Source organism: Mytilus galloprovincialis, chromosome 9 (genome assembly GCF_965363235.1).
Source record: "Mytilus galloprovincialis chromosome 9, xbMytGall1.hap1.1, whole genome shotgun sequence".
In the NCBI taxonomy this organism is placed as follows: Eukaryota; Metazoa; Mollusca; class Bivalvia; order Mytilida; family Mytilidae; genus Mytilus; species Mytilus galloprovincialis.
This window is the reverse complement of record NC_134846.1, coordinates 48,786,634-48,802,700: the sequence shown is the minus strand read 5'-3', so window position 1 is coordinate 48,802,700 and position 16,067 is coordinate 48,786,634. Positions and strand designations below refer to the sequence as shown.

Sequence of the window (16,067 nt, the reverse complement as noted above, 5' to 3'; positions counted from 1 at the left end):
ATACCAATTAAAGAAATTTCATATCTCTTCTATTGTCATATAGCCAGTCAGATTTTGATTCGTTTATTCAACGGAAAACATCAACGTAATGTGTATAAATGAAATTCACGAGTTTGGTTATGCCGTATGGACAGTTTTACTTAGATGATAAGGATTTGATTTTGTCAGATTTGTCAAGTATGACAAGGAGATGAAGACATATATTACTTAATAATTATTTTAATAACAATGGGAAATGCATGCCCTTTTTTGTTACATATTAACAGAACTAATATGTTAATTGACCCTAAGCTAGTCTTATCATCAAACGCATCACACTGTGCGCAAAACACATCACACTGGGTGCACAACATGCGTCCTAACTGTATTTGTTTCATTTAATAGTCGGGTGGTATGAAACAGTCCATTTGTAAGCAATATTTAATTATTAACACATCATATGTTTGAACAGAAATATTTAAAATTTAAAATTTGTGTTAAAAATCGGGTGTTTCTTTTTATTGAGGAGAATATATCATCGTTTCTGGACGTGGCTATGAACGCACTTGTGGTTGCACCATATACTGACTCGGTGAGTAGAAATTTCAAAAACAATTGGATACAAATAATATCTAAAGTATTGTTTATTTTGTATGCGTACGTAACATCTGGGAACCATATATCTAACATATAAATACAGTGTATGTTCCTGGTAACATGGATATGTTCCTCACGTCGTAACTACAATCCCCTTCCCTTTCATGAATTTGACCTACCGAATTAGACTATTTACCGGATTTGTAATCACATAAGCAACACGACGGGTGCCGCATGTGGAGCAGGATCTGCTTACCCTTCCGGAGCACCTGAGATCACCCCTAGTTTTTGGTGGGGTTCGTGTTGTTTATTCTTTAGTTTTCTATGTTGTGTCATGTGTACTATTGTTTTTCTGTTTGTCTTTTTCATTTTTAGCCATGGCGTTGTCAGTTTGTTTTAGATTTATGAGTTTGACTGTCCCTTTGGTATCTTTCGTCCCTCTTTTATCACATTTCAACTGAATGCGATATATGGTCGTTATAGTTTTAATTCTCGACTAAGAAGCATCAGATCGATTATTCATGTCATTCATGTCGGATTATATTTTTTAATTAAATTATTTAAAAAAAAACATGTTCACGATTTTGACCGGGCTTTTTTTTTTTTGGTAAATTTAATTCAAAGTTGAAATTTTGACTTCATCTTTATATTAAACAAGGAAGACTTCCGGTCAATTCCCCCCCCCCCCCCCCCCCGGTCAATTTTTAACCCTTTTTACGTAATGTAAATACATATTATACATTGTATATTTCTTTATATCATATTATTTTACATAAAATTATCTTTAAAATCATTTTCCAGATTTTGATCAGGTCATATGCTTTGATAAATTCGTGAAATTAAGATTTAATTAAGGTTCCAAAACGAATTGCTATGGTCACGCTAAGAGAGACTAATTCCGGTCAACTTTTCGGTGAAAATGCATACCATTTTTTCCGCGTTTTCCACTTCCGTGTTTTAGGCCCTGAGGGCTCCCCTTTTTATACCTGTTACCTAGTCTTTATCTCCCTCCTCTAGCAGGAGCTTCGATTCTAAAGCGTACTTCTTATTTGCACCCTAACCCTTACACACGGGGCACTCATAAAATCAGTTATGCAATATTGTACACGCTCGTATACGTAGTTATTAATATATTAACAGTAACATATATAGAGCACCTTAAGGATGTACTTAGGTGAGGTTAGGTGAAAATTAATAAATTAAGAAATTAAAATTGATACTATAAGTTGGTAGAGCATTCTTGAAGGATGATAATAAGCTAAAAATATTGATATGTCATGGACCTCCTTTTCGAGATATTTGAGATTTAAAATATGGCGGGAAAAGTCTGACTCAGATAACCTTATATTTGCATTGGTATTATTTGGGTCTCAAAACAAAAGAAAGAAAATCAAGAATCTTCTTAAATTTTGGAAAATGACCTTTCATGAGCTATAAAGTCTTGTATGAAAAAATAAATGGGTGTTATGGGACAAAATACCTTGTATTGTATGGAAAAACACCAAGGAGTCCGAACATTTGACACAAATTCCAAAACTTCACCTTAGTACATCCTTAATACCGTTGTATATTTAGGTTAATTAAAGGATTTCAGATCATGAGCAAAGCAATGCAAAATAACATTTAGGTCCATACCTCTTAACAGTTTAAGCATTTCACTTATAAAACATTTTTGTCAAATAGAAAAGGGCATAACCCCAATTACTGCATAAGTAATTTGACATATCAAATTTTCTTTTTTGTTTTATCAAATTGATAAATTGTTATATCAAATAATTATAATCTGTTATATCAAATTGATAATCTATTATATCAATTAAACAGATAATTTGTTATATCAAATTGTAAATAAAGTAAATAAGCACGACGCTAAAAGGCTTCCGTAAAAAATAAATGAAATAAAATATTTTGTCTCTAAAAGTAAAACAAAAATGATTTTTTTAGGTGGAAATGCTAGAAGAAAAGAAAAGGACGAAAGCACACTGACAAGAGAAACGGAAACCAGCCGCCTTAAATGGCCCATCATGCTCATCTGGAAGGAAAAAACACAAAAAAAAGCATCCTCAAAGAATAAAACCAAGCAAAACAGTACTTTAAAAGTTAACAAAGATCTTGGAAAGAAACCAACACATCAGCATAGGAAAATAGTTTCTAAATCAAAAAGAAATGGAAAAAACCGAGCAGCTCAAGAAAAGATTCTGGTAGGAATATAATTATTCTTTTTTTTATATTTTATATAATGATCTGATTTTTAGCTCACCTGGCCCTATGAGCCAAGTCAACTTTTCTCATCACTAGGTGTTCGTCGTCCGGCGTCTTTCGTCCGTCGTCCGTCAACTTTTACAAAAATCTTCCCTGATGAAACTTCTGAGCCAAAATTTAAGCAAACTTGGCCACAATCAACATTGGGGTATCTAGTTTAAGAAATATGTCCAATGATCTGAACAACCAACCAAGATGACCACCATCGCTAAAAATAGAACAAATGGGGGGGGGGGGGGGGATTTTGGCTTATATCTCTGAATCCAAATCATTTAGATCAAATTTGACAAGAAACAATTGGTTTTCATGTCTAGATCTATCTGTCCTGAAATTTCAGACGATCAGACAAGCTGTAAATTGCTTGGTTTTTGTCCCTGAATAAATAATTTTAAGGACATTTTAGTTATTATCTTGAATATTATTATTGATAGAGATAGAACTGTAAACAGCAATAATGGTCAGCAAAGTAAGATCTACAAATGAGTCAAATGACCAAAATGACTAATTGACCCCATAAGGAGTTATTGCTCTTTAAAGTCAAATTTTATATATTTTTTTCGAAATCTTTAACAAAAGTCTTCTCCTGAAATAACTGAGACAAATTTAATCAAACTGGCCAAAATCAGCATTTTGGTATATAGTTTTAAAAAAAATGTGTCCGACGACCCTGCTAACCAACCAACATGGCAGACATGGCTAAGAATAGACAATAGGGGGAAATGAAGCTCTTGACTTGTATCTCTGAAATTAAAGCAAAAGTTACAACGGTTGCATTACTTCATGCATCAATTGTAAATAAAAATCTCAATGTGAGCAATGGAGCATCTTGTTCTATCTTACAATCACCTTTTACTAAGTGTTCCGAGCGACTGAACCGAACCCATCTGGTTGAGTTGGATTCCTCAATAGATGTCCTCTATACTGTCTGTTTTAGCAGTATTGACTCAACACATGGAAATATTTTGCAATAATACTTCAAAGAAACTGGTCCGTAACGGAATTTCACACTTCATTTACACCTTAAATGCTGGTTTACCTTTCTACAAACACAATTCATATAAATTGATTCCCTACGAAATCAACAGTTGCTGTTATTAAAAAAAGTTACACTTGTTTTTATTTAGATTGATATTTTATAGTGTGTGTTTCTAGGTTGTGATGTTATGCTACTGTTTCTGAAAAGGGAGAAGATTTGGTACCATTAAAACGTTTAAACCATGAATCTGGAATCTGATGTTAAGTGGTTGACGTTTATGTATGTGGTACATTTCTAGTTTTTCTTTCTAATAAGACCACAAAAGAAATTGGGATCGTATAATACTATGATGTTGTCGTCAACGTGGTGGTCGTCGTCCGAAGACACAATGGTTTCCGGACAATAACTTTAGTTTACGTAAAAGGATCTTTATGATTTTTGTTAGAAGGTTCAATATCACAAAAAAAAGCCTGTGATAAACTTTGGGCATTAGTGTCCCAACCGTTTAGGAATAAGAGGCCGAAAAGGGTCCTAAACAAGCATTTTTCTAGTTTCAGGATAATAACTTGTGTATGAATATTTCTATTGGTTTGAAATTGTACCAAAATGTTAAATACCACAAGTAGAAGGTTAGGATTCTGTTTAGAGGTTATGGGACCAACCATTTAAGAATGAAGGGGTCCAAAACCAGTCTTTTCTAGTTTCCAAATAATAACTTGTGTGTAAGTGTATGGATCTCTCAAAGAGAATGATAAGATTGAGTTTGGGGTTTATTGCCCCAAACATGAAGGAATTAGGGGCAAAAAGGACCAAAAAGAAGAATTTTTCTAGTTTCAGACAATAACTTGTGTTAAAGTATATGGATCTCGCTGAAATTGTACAGTAAGGTTCCAGATGAAATCTTCAATTTGCACACTGACAGTAACGAGCAATAGCTATAGATTTGCAAGATTTTTGACCAAATTTATTTTGTGTCAAAACCTATATTATGTCAAACATTTGACCACATTCCAATTTCAGACAGTACCAAGCTTGAATGTTGTGTCCATACTTGCCCAACTGTTCAGGGTTCGACCTTTGCGGTCGTATAAAGCTGCACCCTGCGGAGCATCTAGTTTATGTTTTTACACCAGTAATTTTTGGGCCCTTTATACCTTGCTGTTCGGTGTGAGCCTAAGCTCTGTGTTGAAGACCTTACCTTGACCTATAATGATTTACTTTTATAACTTGTGACGTGGATGGAGCGTTGTCTCATTGTCTCATTGTCACTTATACCACATCTTCCTATATTTATTATCATTTTACATTACTGTGTTATTAATGATTCGATTCATGCATAATTTTGATTTTTTTGTCTGTTGTTTCTTACACTTTATCATCTTCGCTTGACAATGGTTACAATGTTATGCCCATTTCAACTACACAGCGATTTCTTTTAAGATGGTACTCTGACTAAAATCTTGTATAGGTTCTAATTGGACGATACAGGATTGCAATTACTTCTTATTGAAAGCTTATCCAATTTGGTGTAAAAAAATCCAGAAAATCAAAATAACATTTTACAAATTATATAAAATATGTTTAAAAATCTTCACCTCAAGGTCATTAAAATTTACTTTTTTAAGTAACTGAAAGATTACATGTAGTCGATGTTTTAAGCAGCATTTTAATATCACCGTACGGCCTTCAACAATGAGCAAACCCATACCTAATAGTCGATCAGCTATACAAGGCCACGAAATGACAAGTTTAAATCAATTCTAACAAGAAAACCAACGGCCAAATTCATGTACAAAACAATTAACTAAAACAAAATAAAAATATGTATCGCATCAACAAACGACAATCTCTGAATTACAGGCTTCTGACTTGGGACAGGCACATACATACAGAATGTGGCGGGGTTAAAAAGTAAAATCACAAAAATATAAAACTCTGAGGAAAATTCAATCGGGGAGTCCCTAATCACATGACAAAATCAAATGACAAAACACATCACAAACGAATGGACAACAACTGTCATATTTCTGACCTGGTACAAGCGTTTTAAGTGTAGAAAATGGTGTATTGAACTTGGTTTTATAGCGCTTAACCTCTCACCTAAACATGTTAGCGGGATCCAAACCTCTCATAACCTGGGAAAGTGGCACAACAGTACAACATACATTTGTAAGAACGAACTATAAATTCAGTTGAAAAAGCCTAACTCATCAGGTGGATAAATAGAAATACATATAACAAAAACACACTGTGGACGTGGCCGGTTACTTGTATATCCCAGCAACAAAAAAGACGCTATCCATTTTTGCTGCATACCATGTATATGGCTTTGATTGTTATGCAACACGGACATATCTAGTAACAGGAAATACTACCTATTTTTCCTGTATTGTCTTCGATGAGAAAAAATGAAGAATATACCACTGGTACCCTATGGGAATTGCTTTATAGGAATAATATTGTTCTTTTGTAACATTCTTGACCAACGGAAACACTTGCACTCTCTGAAGTGTTGAGGTTTTAAAAATGATTTTGTCCACTAGTATAACATACATTCCTGGAAGCAGGAACCAGAAGGATACGTTGATATTCAAACATTTGCGTGTGAAATTAACATATAGGAACTTCAATTCGTTGATTAAGAACTTTCAAATTGTCACTCATTGTTGTCTTATAATGTTTTTGGGTTTCAGACTTGATGCATAATCACCACATGGCAATCGTTTATTATTTTTTCTACATTCACACATGCTCATTAAACATGTTAAAGACTCTTCGAATCATTTTAATTGAATGCTGCAAGTTACAAATGGGACCAATATAATCATTACCTCACTGATACAAACTTCTATCTTAAACAGCATAGAGTGGAGAGGATGGGACTTGGTCATATCCCTTAGCCAGATTATATAACTTAAAATAAATTTATTTTGTTTTTATGAATATTGGTGTATTATTTGAGTTAAGTTCATGCTATTGATACATCTTCATGTTTTAGACAGAGAACATAATTATGCGGTACTTTATTTTTTCAGATAAAAACAAAGGCAACAAAGAAACAGAAACAAAGTACATTCTTGTGTGAACTAATAATACTATTACCAGAGAACTGCAAAAAGAGACAAACTAAGAAATTTCTTAGAACTAATTTTGGTTTTTGAACTTAATATTATGTTTTGTTGATATTGTATTGCAATGCATTTATCTGTTGTAGAATTATTATTTGTGTTCAATTAATTGATCATATTTCATCTTGAAGTGACTTTACATAGTCTAATTACTACTGTTATTACCGGAGAAAGGAATTGCTTTGTTTAACAATATGCCAAAACCAGCTAATAGTAGTGTACTGTTAAACATTCTAGTTAGTGGTTGTGGTGCATAAGGTAACAATTAGTACCTATTTTGTAAAATCACATTCTCTTACTTTTGAAACCTCTATGTTAAAAAAAGTCGAACAAATATGTAAGCTTCAAATCTATGGCCAGCCTCAAATCTGTTTTCTATAGGAATAAAATATACTGTGGGAAAAAAATGACGAAATAAAAAAGATATTCCAAGAAATGACGAAGCCTTTATAGGAAACGAAATGACAATTTTTCTCATGGCTATAAATGCACTTGGAAGAAATTTCTTCCAACCTGTATCACTGACAACAAATTTGTACACTAAACAAACAAACAAATTCTTACGGGTGTAAATGAACTTGGAAGAAATTTCTTCCAAGTAGTGGTGGAGACTTTATACAGAATGGAATGATTTTTTTCTATCTGCTGTAAAAGTTCTTGGAAGAAATTTCTTCCAAGATTGAGTCTTGAAATGGAGTGACTTATTTGTTTTATAATATAAATACCAAATATAAATATGTTTCTTTGTTTAATATGTTAAAAATTATGTTGAATAATTAATAATGTATTGGCAATTTTTTGCTGTTGCTAAATTCAATTGAAACTTCTGCAGTGCACTGTGGAAATATATTTTATTTAATCTTTAAAGAAATTTCTTACTGTTGTAAAAGTAATTGGAAGAAATTTCTTCCAAGAAGGAACATTGAATAAGTGAACTATCTGTGTTGAACAAATGGACAATAATTTGTTAAAATATTACATGTTTCTATATTTGTTGGAACAAGTTTTGGATGATTTAAATTTACTTGGAAGAAATTTCTTCCAACTTGTCAGGGGATACAAAATGAAGTAAAAAAGTTGAGTTTATGAACTAAAATTGTACGATACTTTATTGGAAATGAAATAAATTTTCTAATTTGTTGGAAGAAATTTCTTCCAAGGAGACGGGAAATTTATATGAACAAGATTTATTGAACAAATTATGGCTTTCCATTTTATTAATTTATAGGTTACTGTTCCTTCATTTCATTGTAATTTGAATGTTTTGTAAATTATGAATAGTAATTTAATATATATATCCAATAAAATTGTCATACTAATGATGTTTTTTTCTCCATGTGTTCCCTTTGCCAGAGAAGAAATTTCTTCTAACACTGTTTATTTGCAAAAAATACTCATCAAAAGCAGAATATTAGCATATGAAATTGCAGAATTAGGAATTTTCACAATAACAGCAAATTTCGACCTGTAAAAAGGACATTCTTAGATTTTCCTTTTTTATTTTGGACTCTCTTAATTGTTAGCTGTTTTGGAAAACTATTTACTTCAATCTTAAATGCAAGACTAATAAAATTTTCGGAAGAAAAATTGTTGATTAAGGAAAATCAATTTGGTTTTCGTGAAGGTTATTCAACAACTGATTGTATGTTCGTTTTGCATTCATTTTTTGAAATTCTAAGAAATAAGAAAAAGAAGCTCTTTTGTGCATTTGTTGATTTTGAGAAGGCATTTGACACTGTTCGACGGGATGCACTGTGGTATAAAATGCTTTCAAGTAATATAAGTGGCAAAATGTACAACATTATCTTTAATATGTATCAAAATATCAAATCATGTTTAATATTGTAAAAAGTCTGATTTTTTCCCATGCGTAAATGGTGTTCGACAGGGTGAAATTCTATCACCCTTTTTATTTTCACTTTTTTTAAATGACTTAGAAGATTTTCTATGTCAAGAAAATGTGATTGGTCTACAAACAGTAAGCAAAGACATTGAAACACAGTTAGATATTTATTTAAATTTATTTGCTATACTTTATGCTGATGACACGATCATACTTGCCGAAACGGCGACTGATCTCCAGGCCTCCTTAAATAAATTCAATACGTATTGTAACATATGGGGACTCAAGGTGAACGTTGAAAAAACAAAGATAGTAGTTTTTACAAAGGGAAGATTACAAAAGAATTTAATGTTTAAATACAATAACTCAAATATCGATATTGTTAAAGACTTTAATTATTTAGGGGTATATTTTTCAAGAACTGGGAGTTTTAAAACGGGCAAACTTCATTTGGCAGAAAAGGCTACTAACGCAATGTACGATGTCTTACGAAAAGGAAGAAAACATAACCTTTCTATTAGCTGTCAACTTGATCTTTTTGACAAACTTGTTAAACCAATTCTTTTATATGGCTGTGAAATATGGGGATATGAAAATATTGATATCCTGGAAAAAGTTCATTTAAAATTTTGTAAACTCCTTCTCCATTTGAAACCTACTACACCTAACTATGTTATATATGGGGAACTCGGTCGATACCCTCTTAATATTGATATAAAAATCAGAATGATATCATATTGGATAAGAATATTAAAAGGCAAACAAGAAAAACTATGCTTCATTGTGTTTAAATTACTGCTGAAATTAGAAAATGATTCCACTTTAAGATCTTCATGGCTAAATTATATTTCCAACATTTTTAATGAATGTGGTCTCTCCTATTATGGAGTTATCAAAATTTTTACAATTATGATTGGCTAAAACATACGATTAGAACTAGTCTCCAAGACCAATTTATTCAAACTTGGAGTTCAAATATTAATAACAGTCCTAAAACGGTTAACTATTGCATTTATAAAGAAAGTTTTGCCTTCGAGAACTATATCAACAAGCTAGACGATAAAGACGTTTTCACTCTTTGTAGATTTAGAACCGTAAATCACAAGCTCCCAATAGAATCTGGTAGATGGAAAAACATACCCAGAGAAAATCGAACTTGTAACTTATGTAATAGTAATGAAATTGGAGATGAATTTCACTATATTTTAGAATGTACATATTTTTCCGAAGAAAGGAAAGAATGTATAGATGAAAAATTCTGTACCAACATTAATACTCTAAAGTTTAAAGCAGTTATGAATTTTTCAAAACAATCAAAACTTAAAAAGCTGTGTAAGCTCATTAGAATCATTAATACAAAAATGGATTCTCTCTGATAAAATGGAATCCTCCAAACCTATGCATTCTTTTCTTCTCTATTTGCTGTAACCTCACCATGTTTTATAGTATTATTATGTATGTCTATGTATTTCTGTATACCATTGTATCAACATAGGTTCTTCAGAATAAAAAATATATATATATATATCCTTTACTTATATAAAAAAAAAACACCTATCAATTAAATCATGTAAGTATTAGTTACAAATTGAAATAAAAAATTATCAAAAAAATATATCAGACAATATGTCTCAAATATAAGGTCATGTGAACTAATATCTTTTTTTCCTTTTTTTCCTTTTTTTTTTTTTTTTTTTGTCTTAAAATAAATATTACTTTATTTAAGGAATGACTGTGATATTTTTTCTCTCTATGAAGAAATAACATTAAAAATTTGGTGCACACTGAATAACGCGCGTAGCGGGTTATTTAACAGTGTGCACCACATTTTTTATGTTATTTCGAATAGACAGAAAAAATATTACAGTCATTTCTTATAATTTAATGCTAAATTCCATTTTAAACCGCAGAAAACCACGAAAAAACGTTGATGACGTCATGGTCACATGACTAAATTATGTCTATGGGCTCATAACAAAATAACGTTAGCCAATCAGAAAACGCGTTACATCCAAAATTAAATTATTAAATTGTGTACATTTGTACGCAGATCTTTTTTCAAAAAATTTTATCATATCAAAAAACTGCAAAATTGCAACAATACTTGGATTGTGGATTGTCTGATACAAAAAAAAAATGATTACTTATCGGGGGAAGTAATATGGACACCATTTATCATAACTCTGCGTGATCTGACAATAAATCAGACAAAGTCACACGTAATCAGACAATATCACACGTTTTGCTTCATCTAACGAATGATTTCTTGCCTTAAAGGGACATAATTATAAAATGAAAATAGCTACAGTTTAGTTTAACCTCATAAAAGATTGACCCTCTCCTTCTCCGTTTCAAATCAAATCAAAATGAAATCAAATACGACAAACACAAACAAAAAAAAACAGAATAACTAATTTTTATCAATAATAGATTATTTTGAAATGCGTCGTTCTAATAAAATAAAATGAAAGTTCGCATACAATTAGTTAAAATCAAATCTTGAAAAATAGATTTCCTTATCTTATTATAATCCCCATTTGACTAGAACAATCTGCAATTTTTATTTAATTTCCTGTAAATTTTGAAATTTAGCATTCGTCCGCAACTATCATCATTCTTGTCATCTTATCATTTCATCAGCATGTTTTACACGAGGTTAATCAGAGGTGAATTTGTATGATAATATTTCCATGTGCATTCTCCGTGTAAATAAATAACTTGTCATAAGGAAAGGTAAAACCTGTTCAGCTGTTTCCGATCATGCAAACAGAAGATGTGTATTCCACCTGTAAGGGAGGGTACTAAGCTAATATCTGAGAATAAAACTGGACAGTTTAAAAACATTGTTGATAGATAAAACGGTTATTAAAGATTGGCGATAAATGTGATACCGTGTGTGTTTCGTTTCTCGTTACCTCGTTAGTGATAAGAATAAATAGAGAATATTAAGATTGTGAACTTGGGTGTTCAGATTTTAAACTTTTGAACTTCCAAATCTATAAGTTTTTTGTTGTTGTTAAATTATATTTAAGTCTGGTTATTTGTTAATCAAAACACGAATTTGATTCATAATGGAAAAAATGTATTATATCTATCGGTGATTCCCATTCAAGAGCAAATTTAAACTCTATTACAAATGTATGTCTATATGCAATGCAAAAAGGTTCTCTTGTGGACCAGAGGCGGATTTAAGGGGGGGCAGGGGGCCCGGGCCCCCCTTTTTTGGAAAAAAATTGGTTGCTTATATAGGGAATCATTGAAGCCTGACTGGAGCGGGACCCCTCTTAGGTCAGTCAGTGGGCCCCCACTTATGAAAATTTCTGGATCCGCCACTGTGGACAGTTGTCTCTTTGGCAATCATACCACATCTTCTTTTTTTATATTAAATGCTACGAAACACCTAGAGCAAACACAAAACACGTACTGCAAATCAATGCCCCATTAGAGGAGAGACAAAAGGCAACATTCTACACACTGTACGTTGAAATTCATTACACTCATTCGTGGTGTGATTCTCACGTGAACACAGAGTTTGGACATTTCAAAGTAAACTATTTTTTTTTTGTCTAGAATGAAATTGTCTGCACTTGTGTTTAGTCTTGATATTTAAAATATGTCGTACTTGATTATATTTCATAACATATATAATGGTATACACTGAAAACGAATGTGGCTACTTTAATTTTAAACAAAAACGATCTGAAAACTAACATTTCATAGCATATTTGATAGATTTATCATATTTCAGCTTGAATTTGAAAGTCTTCAATGGCCAGATCAGTTCAAAGATTTTACAAAAAAAAAGAATAAATCCACTGACGTAGACACTCTAAAAAAGTGTTTGAAAATGCAAAAAAAAAGGTCTTATCCGATGTACTTCAAATTTAAGGCCAAAAATAGCTCTTACCTGGCATTCGATTGTCGTTGAGGAACAATTGTACCCAATGAACGAGGAATTATTCCATCTTTTACATATTAGCAACATGAATATGAAACGTCAAGTAGACATTCTTAAACTTGTGAAAGTTGTCTATTACAATATATGTCTATCAAATCCAGTTTACAAAATTGTCGAATATTACAATTGTTTGTACCAGACATAAGCAAAGAGGTGGTAAACTTCACGCTTACCAGTCTTCATCATTTACGAGCACATTCAATTTAAATATTTTATTGGTAATGTCTAGTCTGCAATAAACAACACATTGTCAAAACTCGTATAGCATCAATTAATGTTACGATATCAATACAATTTAATAAATTTAAAGCTCTGAATCGCTTTGGCAACAATTCATGTGGAATCAGAATCTGTTACAACAGAACTAGGGAAACGTTATCTTTGAATTAGTTAAAAACACATTAAAGTAAAATTACACATACGAAATAGCTTATTTGCTTTATCTATATTAAAAAAGAGAAATGCAAATAGCTACATGTACCTATGGTCTTTTGCGTTTCACAAATTAACATTTACATGTTGCTCCTTGTCTCTTGATAAATACAAACAATTAAGAGATTTGGTATTGTCACCATTGAGAAAAGTATCTACCATCCCAAGAAATAGGAATGTAAACAATTATACTGGTTTTCGACAAACAAACTGGAAATATCAGTTGGAGGCGTTTGACAATAACTTAACCCCCGTAAACATCGTTTATATTCTCGTTGGAAACATAAGTTGACATATTAAAAATACTCGTTTCTTTTGTTTTGTTTAGATAAAACGATCTTTATTTGTTTTCTATTTTACTCTGATCATAAAGTCACTATTCATATGTGCTATAATGTTCTGTACCGGATTTTTCCTTTCTTTCGGAAATGGTGTTTTATTTTTATAGTCGATTCGTTCATTTTGTAAATGTCATCCTAGAAAATTGTTATCTTAATTTAATATAAGTTTCTTCTTTTCGATAAGGTATAATTATAAATCATTTAATAACATTTATCATTGATTGCTGATTATCTTTACGACTTTGCGTTTGCGACATATCATACGCATAGTACATGACGAATCGTTTATAAAGATAAAGTGAATACAAAATTAAATTATTATTTTATGTCATATTAATCGACGCTTTATACATGGATATAGTAGTATTATATTGTCCAAGGTCGGCCGTGCATGAACCCTAGACAGGTGAAGGAATTAAACTGATGAGCGCTGAGTGCATGTAAGGATATAAGTATTATTAGGCACCCACATTTTCACATATTTAATGTAAAATGACGGTGGACATGGCTACTATAAACCAGCTCCGTATGCAGATGTCATGCTACTACTTCTACTATTTGACTTGAAAGGCTATCATAAACAAGCATTATTTGAAGATGTCATATACATGCTTCGTTTTGTACCATTTGACTTCAATTTTAAAGTAATGATATCACACATAACTATTTTGTCATATTTTTTTTATAAAATAAAATGTACGTCTAGAAAATGTTAGGATTGGTGACTATGGAATGATAAAAACTACCGTTTTCCCTACACACCCATTCCCTTTTTATTATCATTTTCAATACTGTATTTTGTTCCGAGGTTAACCGAAATTTTATTTAATTTGATGGTGCAACTGATAGTTCTTTATAATGTGATATATTATGTACTGTAGTTAATAATAGTATTGGAGCCAAAACTTTCATTAAATTGATAAATTGTACATAACAACTTCAAACCGGATTTGATTATTATAATTTGATATCTTTAAAACTTTTTTTGCCAAATTAAAATAATATATAATGTACACCTGTCGAGATGCTAAGATAAACTCGCATGTGATAATTATTCGTCTAAGTTTAAATACAATTATAGTATACTAAGTGAAACTAAATATGTATCAAATTGTTATATAACATCACGTTTAAAGTGCAAATGAAACCAAATTATGTATTATATAATAATTTACAATAAGGAAGTATAAAAGGATTACATCTGCGATATATTTCATAAGAAAGCCTCTAAACTTTCAGATAATTGAGTTTGAATGATACGCCGTCATAAATGTTATGACAATCTCTTCCTCAGTACAAAAATCATAAAAAATAAACATGATAACTTATTCGTTACACAAAACAAATTATAGATTCAAATTCGTAATTTTAGATAGCACTGAAGCTTTGTTTGATTTCCTAGTTAAAAGTCGAAATAATTACTCGGTTGTCAGGTCATGAGTACCAAGTTCTTGATCGAATTTCATGATTGGAATTGTTTTCAGATGTTTGATCGGTTTATTGTTGCCTCATTGCGTAATACTTTTAAAATATTTAAGAAAGGAAACTATTACAATTAATGCAATGTATATAAGGTTTATGCAGCGTAATAAGACACTCGAGACGAAGTGCATAGAATGTGGACTGCTGCTAGGAAGTGAGTGTATGTTGGATAGAGACCGCATGTTGCCTTGCGAAGAGCCATCTATCCAGCTACCGACCCTCAAAGAGTTTTCGCAGTGAAGATTATTTCAGACAGTTAGTCTTCTCCTGTGCATTATTTTGCATTCATTTGTCATGGTGAGGCTTTTTTTAGCTTACCTGGCCCAAAGGGCCAAGTGAGCTTTTCTCATCACTTGGCGTCCGTCGTCCGTCATCGTTAACTTTTACAAAAATCTTCTCCTCTGAAACTACTGGGTCAGATTTAACCAAACTTGACCACAATCATCATTGGGGTATCTAGTTTACAAAAATATGTCCGGTGACCCGGCCTATCAACCAAGATGGCCGCCATGACAAAAAAAAATATAACATAGGGGTAAAATGCAGATTTTGGCTTATAACTCTGAAACCAAAGCATTCTGAGCAAATCTGACATAGGGTAAATTTGTTTATCAAGAAGAATGAAGATCTATCTGCTCTGAAATTTTCAAATGAATCGGACCGGTTGATTCGAAACCGGTTGTTGGGTTGTTCCTCTTGAATTGGTAATTTTAAAGAAATTTTGTCGTTTTTTTATTATTATCTTGAATACTATTATAGACAGAGATAAACTGTAAACAGCAATAAAGTTCAGCAAAGTAAGATCTACAAATAAGTCAAATGACCGAAATTGTCAGTTGACCCCTTAAGGAGTTATTGCCCTTTATAGTCAATTTTTAACAATTTTTATTAATTTGGTAAATTTTTGTAAAATAAAAATTTCCTCTGTTACTAATGGGCAAAGTTCATTATAGATATAGATAATTGTAAGTAGCAAGAACGTGCTGTGAAGTAAGAACTTCAAACACATCACCATCACCAAAACACAATTTTGTCATTAATCCATCTGTGTCCTTTGTTTAATGTGCAC

General features: G+C 31.7%; 1 long non-coding RNA gene across 1 annotated transcript; it reads left to right on the top strand.

The window, feature by feature from the left end:
* Positions 1-318: 318 nt before the first annotated feature.
* LOC143046935 (uncharacterized) lies at positions 319-7,106 on the top strand. Its single transcript, XR_012969317.1, has 3 exons — positions 319-571; positions 2,521-2,777; positions 6,850-7,106. It is a non-coding gene; the product is annotated as an uncharacterized LOC143046935 (long non-coding RNA).
* Positions 7,107-16,067: the final 8,961 nt, after the last annotated feature.